The following is a 10,812-nucleotide window of genomic DNA, read 5'->3' as shown; positions in this document are numbered from 1 at the left end:
ATCAGATACCGAATTTTAAAGAAGCAATGACACCCCGACCCAAGACACCCACACCTGTGGATATGGGAATGTGACCCGGGAATATTGTTGCCCGGGAATACTCACGGGGTTAGATGCAGAATACGCCACCAGGACAAGAAAGGCATGCTGCAGCCTAGGAAAGAGAGAAAAGAGGGTTTGGGTTCACACAGATGCTATTGTGTTCTCTCTGTCGTGTTCCAACAAGGAATCCAATTCCAGGTCCAGATGATGCGCGGAATAAGCAGTGAGCTCTTCAGGGTCACTGAGTTTTATGAAATGTTTTGGTAAAAGCGGATTTTACTATTCCCGTGTTGAAGGTTGTCTTGGTAGCCTTCAACTGTGGGTGACGGTGAATCAAGCCGTGGACATGGCATGCAGGCTTTACGTGGCCATCAGTTTTCAAATCAGTGGGGTCAGTCTCTGAGACTCTTCTGGGACATGTGGCGCGAGGTCCACTGAGTTTCGTGAAGAGCCATCCAACGGGTTTCCAAAGGGGCTGTGCCCTGTCGCATTCCCACCTGGCAGGGACAAGGGTCCCCGGGGCCCCACATCCTCCTGGCATTTGGTGTCCTCAGTGTTGCTTGGGAGGGCTCCCGAGCCCCTCATCCTGCCACCCTCCCGTGGGTCACCGCACTTTCCACCATTTCTCATGATTTTGTTCATTGCTCTCTGTCTCCTTGGGAGCCACTTGGGCTGTGGCCCCACATATCCCAGCCAGGCCCAGGGCTTGGAGCCAGGAAGGCACTCGGTTCATGGTGCTAGCTTCCCCCTGGGCCTGGAGAGCTTTTGGTGGCTCTGTCACCCCTCCTGGGTGACCCCTGCCTCTCCTCTGGTGAAGCCCCCATCCCTCTGGCTCACCCCATCTCCCCAGGGAATCTCCAGCCCCGCAAGCCTCACTGTATTGTGGCTGGAACATCATGTGATTTCTTAGTGTACGGCTGACATCCAGGTTGATCTGGTGGAAGTTCCCAGGGGGACCTCTTTCCCTTCATCTTCATGACCTCCAGGGCAGGGGCAAGAAGAGGAAGCAGCCTCTGAACAGACAGTAGACTCGCTGCCCCACACGGCAGTCATCCACAGGCAGTCCTTCAGGAAGGAAGGAAAGAAGGAAGGAACAAAGGAAGGAAGGAAGGAAGGAGGGAAGGAAGGAAGGAAGGTAGGTTTCCTTCTGCAGAAAGCTCCTCCTCTGGCTTGGTTCCTTACAATCCAACTAGTCCTGGAGCTTAGCTCACCTTTGGTGCTGGCGTCACCGTCTCTGCCCAGGACGTTCGTCTGACCACGACCCCTCCACCTTCAACCCAGGCTCCGCGTTTCCTCCAGCTGGAGGCTTGGGCTCCTATCACAGCCTGGCCTGTTTGTCCTGCTCTGGCTGACTTCGGAAGGGTTATACCTCATATTTCCACCAGTTCTCGGCCTTCACCTTCCGGATGTCCAGGAAGTGTGACCACACTTGGCCCCACGCCTCTGGAGAATTCCTTTATACACTCTGTCAATCAACTTGGGACAGAACACTCTGGAGAAACAGGCTCTGGGGCAGCCCCAGGGAGGATCAGAGCCTGAGGATTCTGGAAGTCTCCAGCCTTTGACTTGTTGGTTTTTCAGGAGAGGTGCAGTCTACCTAGGACCAGACCTCCCTCCCGCGATTCAGAGTTATGAATTCTGATCTTGACCTATTCCTTCCTTCGGTTTGCCAGGGAGTGTCCCTATCCCTGAGATAGTGCAGGCCCATGCCCTGGCATCACACTGTCTCCAGCAAGTTGAGGTTTGCAGGGACAAACAGGAGAGCTGGTGACCAGACCTGCTGTCCCGAGTGAGGACAGTGTGTCACCCACCCTCTGAGAGGCAGGCAGTGCCAGGACCCAGCCATGGGAGCCCGTCCCCCTGACTCTGTAGAGAGCGGTCATGGGGCCCTCCCTCCCCATGTCATCTCCTTGCCACTCCTGTATCCCTGCCCGTCTTGAAGCATCTTGAGTCATTTCTCTGTGTCTCTCATCTCCCGACGTCTTTGCTGTCAACTATGATGACAAGAAGTTAGCGGAGCTGCCAAGGCTTCCTGGAGCAGCCTTTGGACGCTGTATCCTGGGCTCCGAGGCCCTGACAGGACTGAACCACAAAAAGAACCAGGAAAGGGCAGGCTCCAGGGACTGAGACCTTCTGACTGAACAGGCATCCGTGACCTGGCCTCATGACCTGGGACATGCCATCCTCAGGCCACAGACACCGGACTTTGGTCAAGTACTAGCCTCCAGGTGGGCTCCTAGTGCAAGCAGGCAGCAACCCCCGAGCTGTGACTGCAGTTCTCAATTTGGAGTTTGGTCAAACCACCATGGGGACAGAGTCTTGCGGTCGGGTCCAGCAGGAACTGCCGCCCCTCCTAGGGACAGCCTGTCTTTCCCACTCACCACCGCCGGTGCACGTGGGCTGCTGACCACCCGCCCAGTCCTCCTGTCCCTGGACCAGCCTCTCAGGTAGCAGGTCTTACCTTTGCCTCCAGGGCACTGATGGATGGCAGCTTAGTCTCACCGTAAGGCAACCCAGGCAGAGCCGAAGACCTGCGCTGGGCTGGGAGCTGTCCTCCTTCTCCCCTAGTGGTCCTAGGGAAGGACCAACCATGTCTTTCCCCGCCACACCCCTGGTCTCAGCCCAGGAGACACACAGGGAAGGTAGGAAGAGAGTCTCCCTGTGGGCTGATGCCTGTGAAGGGACAGGAACTGGGAGAAGAGGGGTGTGTGGCGGGCAGGGACCACTAGGGTCCTGTAGAGCATGGGCTTGGACTACACAACGGGGCTGCCCCTCCTGGGCTGGAGGCAGTGCTCTCTGCAGGAACTGAGAATGTCCAGGCCTGAGAAAGGACATGTACGGCCCAGGGTGGGTGACTGGGTCCCAACAGCAGTCCCCGAGGGAGTGACCACATTACCAGGCCAGGATCCCGAGACCTGCCCAGTGCACTGAGGGTGCACCTGGGGCCTGTCCCACCTGATGTCCCCAAGTGCCCCACAGGGTCTGATCTCCCAGCCTCCATCTACCTCCCCTGGGGGGTGGGGGCTTGCTTTGAGTTGTCCGCACCTTTCTAAATGGAACTAATGTACTTCTTACATATATTGACTGATGTCTCATGTCTCCTTAAAATGTATAAAAGAAAGCTGTGGGCCGGGCATGGTGGCTCACACCTGTAATCCCAGCACTTTGGGAGGCCAAGGCAGGTGGATCATGAGGTCAGGCGTTCGAGACCAGCCTGGCCAACATAGTGAAACCCCATCTCTACTAAAAGTACAAAAAATCGGCCATGTGCGGTGGCTCACGCATGTAATCGCAGCACTCTGGGAGGCCGAGGCAGGCGGATCATGAGGTCAGGAGATCAAGACCATCTTAGCTAACACAGTGAAACCCCATCTCTACTAAAAAATACAAAAAATTAGCCTGGTGTGGTGGCGGGCGCTTGTAGTCCCAGCTACCCAGGAGGCTGAGGCAGGAGAATGGCGTGAACCCGGGAGGTGGAGCTTGCAGTGAGCCGAGATCGCACCACTGCACTCCAGCCTGGGCGACAGAGCAAGACTCCGTCTCAAAAAAAAAAAAAAAAAATACAAAAAATTATTTGATTATCTGGGCGTGGTGGCAGGCGCCTGTAATCCCAGCTTCTCAGGAGGCTGAGGCAGGAGTATTACTTGAACCCGGGAGGCAGAGGTTGCAGTGAGCTGAGATTGCACCGCTGTACTCCAGCCTAGATGACGGTGAGAGACTCCGTCTCAAAAAAAAAAAAAAAAAAACCAAGATGTGTCCCGACCACCTTAGGCACGTGTCATCAGGACTTCCTGAGACTGTCACAGGCACATCCTCAACCTTGGCAAAATAAACCTTCTAAATTAACTGAGACCTGTCACAGATTTTCTGGGTTCACCCCTCAAAGGGTAAAGAGTCATGCAAATTAAGACAAGTGGCACTAGTTCCCTGACCAGGAATCGAACCTGGGCTGAAGTCGTAAAAGCCCATATTAGTCCCCGTACCACAGGGGGGAGTGTAAATTCAATAGGAATCCAAAGCAGGCAGTACAAGCATTTAAAGGACTTTAACAGGGGAGGAGTTTCTACGCTAGAAAGGAGGTTGGCACGAGTTGGGGAGATGTGTCCTGCCTCAGTAAGGCCTTTCTAAAAACAAAACCCATCCCTGGGGTGAGATTGGTGGTAAGGGTGGGAACAAAGGACTCACTGCAGAATCCCGAAGTGATCGGTGACTTTGTAGCTGTCAATATCCTCAGGCCCCATGTCTGCAGGAGCCTCCGCTCAGCGTCCCTGTGACCCAGAGGGGATTCAGGGTGAGGGGTATGGAGGCACGAAGTTCCCAGCAGCTGGTCCTGGCCCTGCATCCGAAGGGAGCCCAGGACACTCCAACCAGGACACAGCTGGAGACGGGCGGCCCCACCTCCCTCGAGGGAACAGCCCGACCCGGACTTGCTCACATTTGTCAGTGATGTCCCTGCTCCTGCGCGGGCAGGGCAGCTGTAATCCTCTTCCACGTTCATCCTGCGAGACAACATTGTCCAAAGGCCATGCTGCACCCGGGCGCTTCAGAGAACACCCAAACCGCTTCCACCCAACTCTGACACACCGCTGGCCAGGTGAACCCCATGCCACCACCACTCCGGGTGAAAAGGGGCCAGACCTAGGGTCCCCATGCCTGCTGGGGTCTCTGGAGTCCCTGCCCCAGCCAGAGGTGGGCTTCTTCCTGAGGATTTGAGAACGGGGGACCTAAACACAGAGGCCCATTGTCCCCAAATGCCCTGAATCAGGCACACACGGGAGGAACGGTGTCCATTTGCCGAGGGTGAGGGGCCCGTGGTGCGCTATTTCAGACACCTGCAGGCAGACCGGGGTCAGGGACCAGAGAGCTCCATATGCTCAGCCTCCCAGGGTCACACAGGGACCATGAAGATGCCCAGATTCTTACAGGGAACAAGACACCTCGTGACTGCTCCATTTCACCCCCATCTCCACTCCCTCTGGCCAGCGAAGCCACTTTAAGAATAACACCAACCAAACGGGAGGGTGCTTGGTTTGGGGTCAACGCAGCCTCTCGGCTCATGAAGATGTCTCAGGTGGAGAGACAGTGGATCCCAACTTCAGAGCTGTCAACAGAGGAAGGAGCCTCGTGTTCTGGGGTCACTGAGAAAGAACTCTGAGGACTTGGTCCTGGAGAACCCCAGAGGGTCCCTTCCCACGAACATTCAGAACAAAGAAAGGGCGAGGTCTGTAGAGGAACAGACAGAGAGAGGGCCTCGTGGGGAAGAGCCCTAGTGCCCGGTGAAGAGGAGCAACGATCATCAGTCTCCAGCCAACCCTCCAGGGCACCTTCATTATCCACAACTGCTTGAGGACAGAGGGCTCCCACCCCACTCCCAGACAAAAGACCCCGTATGTCCAGTGGGTCCCACAGCGACCCCCACTGACTGCACCTGAAGTCAGGGTTGATGAGATCTTCTCTTGCAGGGACCCACCTTAGGGCACAGACCTGGATGAAAGACCACCCCCCACCCCCACCCACAGGGGCTCTTCCGAGGCCAGGCTCTGTCCTATTGCTGTCAAAACTTTTGGAAAGGCCGGGCGCGGTGGCTCAAGCCTGTAATCCCAGCACTTTGGGAGGCCGAGACGGGTGGATCATGAGGTCAGGAGATCGAGACCATCCTGGCAAACACGGTGAAACCCCGTCTCTACTAAAAAAAATACAAAAAACTAGCCGGGTGAGTTGGCGGGCGCCTGTAATCCCAGTTACTCGGGAGGCTGAGGCAGGAGAATGGCGTAAACCCGGGAGGCGGAGCTTGCAGTGAGCTGAGATCCGGCCACTGCACTCCAGCCCGGGCAACAGCGCAAGACTCCGTCTCAAAAAAAAAAAAAAAAAAAAAAAAAAAAAAAAAAAAAACTTTTGGAAAGATTCGGGATCTAGGGCATAAGGGGCACCGCGTAAGGCAGTGAGTCCCACACAGCACAGGGCAGGGGTGAGAGCATGGCCCAGGGTCACGTCTGGGTCCCTGGACCAGTGACCACCCCTATAACCTCAGACGTCTCACCTGTCGAATGGCTACGCTTGGGGACAGCACCCACCCCCTGGAGTCACCACGAGGATGAACAAGACAGCCGTGTACATGGTCAACACAGAACGAGCGCTGGTGAGTGCCCAGGAATGACCCTCTTTGGCAGCTGCCCAGAGACCAGCATCACCCACCAGGTAGTGACTGTCCCCAAGTCAGCAGGGAAGGAAGACAGCAGGTCATGCTCACGAGTCAGATCTGAAAGCTGTTCTGAGATGTGCCTCTCACCTAGAAAAGAGCCCTACATGTACAACACACAGACACCGACGTGTCTCTGACTGCTGCATGACACACAGGCAGGCGGGTAGGCGTTTGGCACGGTAATATTTTGGGGTCACAGCACCCACAAAGGTCCCAGAGTCAGCGTCCTTTGCCCCCTGAACTGTCCACCTGAGTCTGTGTGATGTGTCTGTGCATGTGAGCATCACGTGTGGGTGAACACATGTGTGAGTGCATGTGTCACTTCTCAGGCCAGGCCTGGCTGCCCCACTCACGTGCACACCCACGTCCTCATCACTGTCACCCCAGGGCCCATGGTCAGCATCAGAGCATCCATGGGTGCTGCTCAGTCTCTGCTGTCTCCACATGGGTCTGTCCTGGGGATGTAGACAGAGTGGGGGCAGAGGACAGAGAGCTGGCCCCTCCCTTGGGGGACTCAGGTAGTATGTAAAGTGCTAGGTCTGAGGGGCGGGCCTGGATTCAACTCACCTTCTCACCTCCTCCTCCCAGTAGACCTCCGGGGGGCTGTGACTCAGGGATGGCGGCAAGGAGGCATCAGGGACAAACTGCCTACCTGAGGTCACCCAGCAGCCAACTGACCAGACCCCACTGACCCAGTCCCCGCTGACCAGGTACCACTGGTAAGTTCCCCAATGACAAGGCCCCCACTGAACCAGGCCTTGGATGACCAAGTCCCTGTTAACCAATCCTCCCTGACCAGCTTCCTTTTTTTTTTTTGGACATCTTTTTTTAACTTTTTTTTTTTTTCTTTTTTTTTGAGACAGGGTCTCACTCTGTCGCCCAGGCTGGAGTGCACGATCTTGGCTTACTGCAGAGTTGACCTCCTGGGCTCAAATGATTCTCCCACCACAGCCTCCTGAGTAGCTGGGACTATAGGTGCACATCACCACACCCGGCTACTTTTTGTATTTTTAGTAGAGAGGGGGTTTTGCCATGTTGCCAAGGCTGGTCTAGAACTCCTGAACTCAAGCGATCCTCCCGCTTGGGCCTCCCAAAGTGCTGTGATTACAGAGATGAGTCACCACTCCCAGCCCCCGACCAGGTTCCTAATGACAAGGCCCCCGCTGATCAGACCCCTGACACGCAGTGCCCAAAGTCCTCTACCAGTGCCCCCTGACTCAGCCCACAGACCCTCTTCCTGTGGCCAGCCCCTGGGGGTCTTCTCAGGACAGGGCTCCTCATCCAGGACAGTCAGCCTCAGGCTCCAGGTGTCCCCACAAGACTCTCTGGGTCCGTCTCCAAGGGGATAATGAGGGGTCCTGGCACCAGCTGGACATGTCACCCGGCCCTGTTCCTGAGCCTTGGAGCCAGAGGAACAGAGGGATGTTTGTCAGACCAGGCTCCCCCTTCTGCTGGGCCTCCCAGGGCCCTTCCAGCAGAGCCTGGATCTAGAGACACAGTAGCGGCAGCGTGGTAGCCAGCCCAGGACCCCCCAGGCTGGGCTGAGAACCACATACAGAGACTCTCCCCAGGCAGCCCGGAGACCCTTTGCTAGTTTCACCACACCTGAGCAGATGGGCTGTTCTTCCCACTGGGGCCCTAGTGAAGCGCAGGGAGGGAGCTTTCCACCCCTGCTTCTAAGAAAAATGGCTGCTTCCAGGGCTGGAGCAGAGAAAATACAAGATAAGCTTGAAACATCTTATGTTCATCATCTTATGTTAGGCCAGAAAGTAGGGAAGTGCTCAAAGGAAACCAGTGACAGAGCAAAAACACATTAAGTCAGGCTGACATGACTACCACATCAGGGGGCATTTGAGCAGCAAAATAACATGCTTTCCTTCCCTTCTCCCCTCTTCGTTAGTTTTATTTTGTTTTAGTTCTTTATCCACGTTGAAGGAATGAACAAATAAGAAAGCCATCATTTGGGGCCAGGTGAAGTGGCTCATGCCTGTAATCCCAGAACTTTGGGAGGCAGAGGTGGGGGATCACTTGAGGCCAGGAGTTTGAGACCAGCCTGAGCAACATAGTAAGACCCCATCTCTACAAAAATGAAAAAATTAGCCAGGCGTGGGAGCACAGGCCTGTGGCCCCAGCTACTCAGGAGGCTGAGGTGGGAGGACCGCTTGAGGCGAGGTTGCAGTGAGCTATGATCACACGGCTGCGCTCCAGCCTGGGTGACAGAGGGAGACCCCCTCTCATAAAAAAGAAACAACAAAACAAAAAAAAGAGTGAAAGAGGAAAGAAGAATTGGACGAAGTGGGGAGATTATCTCATACTTTATTTTTTATTTTTATTTTTTTGAGACGGAGTCTCGCTCTGTTGCCCAGGCTGGAGTGCAGTGGTGCGATCTCGGCTCACTGCAAGCTCCGCCTCCCGGGTTCACGCCATTCTCCTGCCTCAGCCTCCCGGGTAGCTGGGACTACAGGCGCCCACAACCGCGCCCGGCTAATTTTTTGTATTTTTAGTAGAGACGGGGTTTCACCGTGGTCTCGATCTCCTGACCTTGTGATCCGCCCGCCTCGGCCTCCCAAAGTGCTGGGATTACAGGCGTGAGCCACCGCGCCCGGCCTGATTATCTCATACTTTAAAAGGGTAAAACCACTACTGGGCATTTGGCTGAGAATATAAAATGAAGTAGAGACAAGATAAAGTATACAGATCACATAACTGATATAATAAACAAATTTATTAAACTCTGTCTTTTCCTTATGTGTTATTAGCATAACTATTATGATAGTTTGACCTGAATTAAAATACAGAGTAGATAGGCATGGCCATGGTGATACAAACAGGCTTATTTTTAGTTGAGAGGAAAGGCAATTCAGCTGGGCGCGGTGGCTCACACCTGTAATCCCAACACTTTGAGAGGCCGAAGCAGGTGGACTATCTGAGGTCAGGGGTTCAAGACCAGCCTGGCCCCTGGCCAACATAGTGAAACCCCATCTCTACTAAAAATACAAAAATTAGCTGGGCATGGTGGTGCGTGGCTGTAATCCCAGCTATTAGGGAGGCTGAGGCACGAGAATCACTTGAACTGGGGAGGTGGAGGTTGCAGTGAGCCGAGATTGCAGCACTGCACTCCAGCCTGGGCGACAGAGTGAGACTCTGTCTCAAAAAAAACAAGAAAGGCAACTCAATATTCTGCTGAGACACAATGTTCCATCACATAAAAAGTTAAAGGCTTAGGAATATTATTTTAGCTTTGAGGTATCTGTATTACCACATTTAGACAGAGTCCCTAAATTGGCCAGGCATGGTGGCTCACACCTGTATCCCAGCACGTTGGGAGGCCAAGGCACGTGGATCACTTGAGGCCAGGAGTTCAATACCAGCTTGGGCAACATGGTGAAACCCCATCTCTACTAAAAATACAAAAATTAGCCAGACGTGGCGGTGCATGCCTGTAATCCCAGCTAATGGGAAGGCTGAGGCAGGAGAATCGCTTGAACTCAAGGTTGCAGTGAGCCGAGATTGCACCACTGCACTCCTGCCTGGGCAACAGAGCAAGACACTGCCTCAAAAAAAAAAAAAAAAAAAAAGCTTTATTTAAAAAATTTTTAAAGAGTTCCTAAATCGGCCAGGCACGATGGCTCATGCCTGTAATCCCAGCACTTTGGGAGGCCTTGGCGGGAGGATCACTTGAGGTCAGGAGTTCGAGACCAACCTGGCCAACATAAGGAAACCCCGTCTCTACTAAAAATACAAAAATAAGCCAGGCATGGTGGCGCATGCCTGTGATCCCAGCTACTCGGGAAGCTGAGGCAGCAGAATTGCTTAAACGTGGGAGGTGGAGGTTGCAGTGAGCCGAGATCGTGCCACTGTACTCCAGCCTAGGCAACAAAGTGAAACTCTGTCTAAAAAAAGAGAGAGAGAGAGAGAGAGATAAATTGGTGAGGAGGGCATGACCAGCAGTTCAGTAATGGCAGAGAAAAAAACAGACAGGGAAAAGGGCTAAAGTTGGAGAGCTAACCTTACCTCACTCTAAGAGCTGGCTAACCTCACTCTAAGTCTCAGCTCAGGCGTGATCTCAGAGCGTGACCCTGTCTCAAAAAATAACAAAAATAAATAAAATATCAATGCCTAGTATAGGATGAATATTTGTGTGTGTGTGTGAGACAGGGTCTTGATCCATCACCCAGGCTGGAGTGCAGTGGCACGATCATGGCTCACTGCAGCCTCAACCTCCCAGCCTCAAGTGATCCTCCTGCCTCCGCCTCCTGCATATCTGGGACTACAGGTGTGCGCCACCACACTCAACTGATTTTTTAATTTTTTTGTAGAGACAGGGTCTCAGAATGTTGGCCTGGGCTGGTCTCAAACTCCTGACCTCAAGCGATCCTCCTGCCTCAGCCTCCCAAAGTACTGGGATTACAAACGTGAACCACCATGCCCAGCAAAATTGATAACTTTTGTGTTTCAAAGGACACCATCAAAAAAGTGAGAACACCTTTTGGGATCCTTGTGCACTGTTGGTGGGAATGAAAAATGCTATGGCTGCTAGGAAAAAAGAGTATGGCCATTCCTTATAT

This window comes from Macaca mulatta, chromosome 19 (genome assembly GCF_049350105.2).
Source record: "Macaca mulatta isolate MMU2019108-1 chromosome 19, T2T-MMU8v2.0, whole genome shotgun sequence".
Lineage (NCBI taxonomy): Eukaryota > Metazoa > Chordata > Mammalia > Primates > Cercopithecidae > Macaca > Macaca mulatta.
This window is presented reverse-complemented; position numbering follows the sequence as displayed.